The sequence below is a fragment of the Oryctolagus cuniculus genome, chromosome 11, assembly GCF_051225735.1.
Source record: "Oryctolagus cuniculus isolate XC-2025 breed Fujian yellow rabbit chromosome 11, ASM5122573v1, whole genome shotgun sequence".
Classification (NCBI taxonomy): Eukaryota; Metazoa; Chordata; class Mammalia; order Lagomorpha; family Leporidae; genus Oryctolagus; species Oryctolagus cuniculus.
The window spans coordinates 27694711-27700710 of NC_142877.1; positions in this window are offsets into that span (position 1 = coordinate 27694711).

The following is a 6000-nucleotide window of genomic DNA, read 5'->3' on the forward strand; positions in this document are numbered from 1 at the left end:
AGTGTTCTGATACAGCACAGTCCCGCAGAACAAACACTGTTCTGAGAAAGCAGGCGGCTCCTGGGGCATGAAATCTGGGCTGCAGCGACTGAGTGGCCTTTGCAAAAGAAAGGTCTTCTGTGTCACAATTTCTCACAAGCCTTGACCAACGGCAGCTGCACACTACTCAGGCCGAGCTTGGAGAGAAAGGGGCTTAGTGGATCGTGCAGAGACAAAATATTTCCTCCTGATTTATTACCTTCCCCATATCCCAACCCCCCAGTCTGTCCCCAGAGCACCGCTTGCGGCCGGTCTCGGTTCACTTGGTCCACGGCTACTGTGGGAAGAGGGAGCGAATTGCGGGCTCCCATTTCAGACGACGCATCCTTCTCAGTTCTCAGAGCGGCCAGCGGAGCCCAATTCTGCAGGGAGCCTGGGAAAAGGAAATGCTGGCTTAAACTGCCAATGGGGGAACAAATGTTTGCTGGTATCCCCTACATGTGAGACACGGAGCCAGGCTTCTGGGAGCGTTCCAGCATGACCATGCCCAGCCTCTGCCTCAGAGTTCTGGATATCGTGGGAAAGACTGGACTCCGTGTTGGTTACTCCACAGGGGCATGAGCACCCAGAGAGGAAGCAGCTCTCCTAGGATCTGGGAAAGGAGGCGCATTTGACTTTGTCCTTGAAAGGAAGAGAGGGATGTTGCCAGGTAGATGGAGAACAGCTCACCCGAAGGCGTTATACCAGGGAAGACTAGGAGTCGGTGAGCTCAACACAGACCTAAGACAACAATGGCCACGATAAAATGCAAGTTTCTTTCTTTTGTTATGGAGCTGGCTTACCTGTTCTTTGGTTTCCATGGTGATCCTAGGATGTCAGGACCCCGACCCCTTCCTTACCTGAGTGAGGTCTGCCTGTGGCCACCTGCCTGGTCCAAACCCATCACATCTGGGTGCCGGCCAGAGGACGAGGGGAGAGGGAAGGTGGACGTGCTCTTTCCCTCAGGAGTCGAGCACTTGACGGCTGCTCCCAAGAATCACGCACTTGACGGCTGCGCATATCCCAGGGGCGCGGACATAGCTGCAAGGGAGCCTCTGAGAAGCCCGGCTAAATCCCGGGCTTCTGTTGCCCTTAGCAGGACTTTGGAACCCAGCAGGGGTTTCTGCCCCAACACAGGGATGAGAAGCTAGGGGCGTTTAGGAGTTGTGGGAGGGGAGATGCAAACAGCGGGAGAGGTGGGCTGGGGCGCATGCTGGAGAGGGGCCGCCAACACCAAAGCCACAGACCTTCTGTACAGCAGGAGCTCTCACAATTGCACAGGTGTCAATGTCACCAGCAGCACTTGGGTCCCCCAGTGCTCCGGAGAGTCCCCGGATACTCAGTTCTAACGGGTTCCCAGGCGCTGCTGGTCCAGGGACTCGGAGCAATGTGGAGCCCCAAAGTCCAGAAGAGCAAGGGGGCGTCTGTACTTTTGAAAGCCAAGGCTGGAGCGCGCGGGAGAACGGGCTGTACCGAAGCTTCCCGGACCACTTGAGCTTCACACCCTCTCGATCCTCCCGTTCCTGAGAAACATGCCGGAAAAGCAGGGCGACAAAGAGGCTGCCAGGCAAGCCCTCGCACGGAGGTGTCCCCGGGTCCCTCCCCACTTCCTGCCGCGGCTCATGCCACCAGCCTCAGCCTGGAGGACCTGTCTTTTTTTTTTTTTTTAACTTTTAGAATTAATCAGTTAATTAACTTGAGATGCAGAGATACAGAAAAGACCCACAGAGGCAGAGATCTTGCACGGCCTGCTTGATTTCCCAAATGCCCACAGTGGCCAGGGCCAGGCCAGGCTGAAGTCAGGCGCTCTGCACGCAATCCCAGGCTCCCAGCTGGATGGCAGGGATCCAGGCACTTGGGCTGCCTCCCAGAGGGTGCCTTAGCTGGAAGCTGCAATTGGGAGCAGAGCCAGAACTTGAACCCAGGAACTCTACTATGGGATGCAGGCCTCCCAAGCTGCAGCTTAACCACCTGGCCAAGCCCCTGCCCCCAGACTCATCATTGCTTTGCTTTGTGTGCAGAAGGCTGGATAGCGGGGTGCTGGGCCAGCCACTGTCCCTGCACCTGGTGTCTCCATCCATAAGAAGGAGGGGCATTGGCCTCTCTGAGGGGCCGAAGAACATCCAACAGCCTGAGCCAGGAAATCAGACGGCTGAGGCCCTCAGGTACTCACCTACCCTGTGGGCTGCAGGCACCACCCCTGGACGGCAACGTGACAGAGCAGAATGTAAAGCGCCTGCATTCCTTCACTGGCTAGTTCCATGGCCAGGAGCTGAGCCTACACAGACACTCATGTTCCGGTACAAAACACAACCATATCCCATGCCCATCGTTTGTTCTGGCAAGAGATGAGAAATAACCTAAATGGCACACACGGAGGCCAATCAAATAAATCATGGCACATCCAAAAATGGACAAAGGGGCAGGTCTTCGAGATGCTAAGTTAGATCTATATGAGCCCATTCAGAACAATTTCTGATATATATATATACATATAAACACACATTCATATATATGCTTAAAGGAAAATTTCACAAAACAATTAAGTCTGAGGGAGTTATCTGAGGAAAGAAAAATAAAACAAATCAAGACAAAATAATTTGAGAACTAGGCAGTCCCCAGAATCACAACAGGTTCTGAGAACTCACACCATCAACGTTTATAAAAAATAAGTAAAGGATAGAGACTCTTTAGTTGGTTAACCGGTTACAGAATCTCCTGCAATTAAACACTCAGCTACTCAGCTGCTGTCGTTAACTGTGTATTGGTTTGGTCTGTAAGGCCCCCTACAGGACCCTAGTAGAAGTCAGTGGCCTCCTACTGACTTTTTTTTTTTAACTTTCATTTAATGAATATAAATTTCCAAAGTACAGCTTATGGATTACAATGGCTTCCCCCCATAACGTCCCTCCCACCCGCAACCCTCCCCTTTCCCACTCCCTCTCCCCTTCCATTCACATCAAGATTCATTTTCATTTCTCTTTATATACAGAAGATCAGTTTAGCATACATTAAGTAAAGATTTCAACAGTTTGCTCCGACACAGAAACATAAAGTGAAAAATACTGTTTGAGTACTCGTTATAGCATTAAATCTCAATGTACAGCACACTAAGGACAGAGATCCTACATGAGGAGTAAGTGCACAGTGACTCCTGTTGTTGACTTAACAAATTGACACTCTTGTTTATGGCATCAGTAATCACCCTAGGCTCTTGTCATGAGCTGCCAAGGCTATGGAAGCCCCCTGAGTTCATTGACTCTGATCATATTTAGACAAGGCCATGGTCAAAGTGGAAGTTCTTTCCTCCCTTCAGAGAAAGATACCTCCTTCTTTGATGACCCGTTCTTTCCACTGGGATCTCAATTGCGGAGATCTTTCATTTAGGTTTTTTTTTTTTTTTTTTTCCAGAGTGTCTTGGCTTTCCATGCCTGAAATACTCTCATGGGCTTTTCAGCCAGATCCGCATGCCTTAAGGGCTGATTCTGAGGCCAGAGTGCTGTTTAGGACATCTGCCATTCTATGGGTCTGCTGTGTATCTCACTTCCCATGTTGGATCGTTCTCTCCCTTTTTTATTCTATCAGCTAGTATTTGCAGACACTATTCTTGTTTATGTGATCCCTTTGGTTCTATCATTATGATCAATTGTGAACAGAAATTGATCACTGGGACTAGTGAGATGGCATTGGTACATGCCACCTTGATGGGATTGAATTGGAATCCCCTGGTATGTTTCTAACCCTACCGTTTGAGGTAAGCCAGCTTGAGTATGTCCCGAATTGCACATCTCTTCCCTCTCTTATTCCCACTCTTATATTTAACAGTGATCACTTTTCAGTTAAGTTTCAGCACTTAAGAAGAATTGTGTATTGATTACAGTATTCAACCAAAAGTATTAAGTAGAACAAACAAAAAAAAATACTAAGAGGGATAACATATCAAGTTGCTCATCAACAGTCAGGGTGAGGGCTGATCAAGTCACCATTTCTCATAGTGTTCATTTCACTTTAACAGGTTTCCTTTTTGGTGCTCAGTTAGTTGTCACCTATCAAGGAGAACAAGTGGTATTTGTCCCTTTGGGATTGGCTTATTTCACTCAGCATAATGTTTTCCAAATTCCTAACAGGTATCACTTTTCAGTTAGAATATAAACACCTAAGATTAATTGTGTGTTAATTACAGAGTTCAACCAATGGTACTTGTTAGGCAGAGTGAGAGAGAGAGAGAGAGAGAGAGAGAGAGAGAGAGAGAGAGAAAGAGAAATCTTCCATTCTCTGTTTCTCTCTCCAAATGGCTGCAACAGCCAGAGCTGAGCCAGGCCAAAGCCAGGAGCCTAGAACTCCACCCATGTGGGTGGCAGGGGCCCGGGGATTTGGGTCATTCTCCATTGCCTTTCCAAACACACTAGCTGGGAGCTGGATAGGAAGTGCAGCAGCTGGGACTTGAACTGGTGCTCTCATATGGGATGCTGGCGCCACAAATGAAGGCTCAGCCCACCATACCACAATGCTGGCCCTTCCTACACCATTTTATGTATGTATGTATGTATTTATAGATTTATTTATTTATTTGAAAGGCAAGGTTACAGAGAGAGAGAAGAAGAGACAGAGACAGACAGAGAGAGAGAGAGGTCTTCCATCCGCTGGTTCTCGCCCCAGATGCCTGCAACAGCCAGAGTTGCACCAATCCAAAGCCAGGAGCCAGGAGCTTCTTCCGGGTCTCCCATGTGAGTGCAGGGGCCCAAGCACTTGGGCCATCTTCTACTGTTTTCCCAGGCCATAACAGAGAGCTGGATTGGAAGTAGAACAGTCAGGACTCAAACCAGTACCCAATATGGAATGCCCGCACAGCAGGCAGTGGCTTTTCCCCACTATGCCACAGTGCCAGCCAGACCCACCATTTTATTTAAATTATATATATAGGTGTATAGGCAGAGCATGTCTCTGGAGGAATTTAGATGAACAGTGTGCCTTTCAGGATAAGGACTGGAATGGAGGCCCAGACTGAGAAGGAAACTTGCTTCTCACCGTAACCTTGTGTGTGTGTGTGTGTGTGTGTGTGTGTTGCCACCCTTGAGTGAGTGTTACTTACATACACCAAGGCATGAGCAGTGCCAGCTGTTCTGTCTGCTTCCCCTCATTAGATCTTCAGAATAACCTGGAAGGAAAGTACTCTAGGTGTCCCTGGCACAGGAAGGGGGGCATTTGGGGAAGGGGGGCAGAGGGGGTAACACAAGGAGCCTTGATTTGCAGGGTTGCCGATTTCTGTGCTGTGAATTCTCCCGCAGAGTCTGATTTCAAGCTACCGGTGCGCTGTCAGTGAGCAGAGCTGGAAGGAAGTGTGCACCATCAGACCTCAGCTGGAGCCGGCGCCAGCTCCTGCAACCACTGCCAGGGTCCTCGTGTTCCAGGAGGGCACCCTGGATTTTTCCCATCTACGGAAAGAGTTGCTTTTGAAGAGGAAAACCAATGTAAGCAAATATACCAAATACACCACTTCGGGACCCAGGGGCAGCTTCCAGGGATCTTTCTAGACAGATACTGTGTTTATGTACAGTATGAGCCGTCTGCCTTGTTTTGCAATGATGTTGAAACCCAGAAATTAAAATTAAGTATCAGGGCTTTATATTTGCAAAATTGCTTTGTTATTTTCCTTATAAAATACTGCACGAAGCTATACAAGCATAAGGCCATAAAAGAATAATAAATTAATCAGCATTAGCATTCTGTCAGCACAGCCCTGCTTGTGTATGATGAGCCAGTAATCTAAATTACGAAGGTGGTTTAGAAGGGCTCCCAGAGTTTTCCTGGAAGGAGAATCAGGGAGACTTGGCTGTGAGGTGGGCTTCAGCCCTGCCACCTGCTGGGTACCTAGGCTAAGTTGCCTCACCTCTGAGTACCTCTGAGTCTCAACTTACTATTAGGCGGGGGTAGTGCCACCTCACAGGTTTGTACAGGCAGATTTGCCACATTTAATCAGTG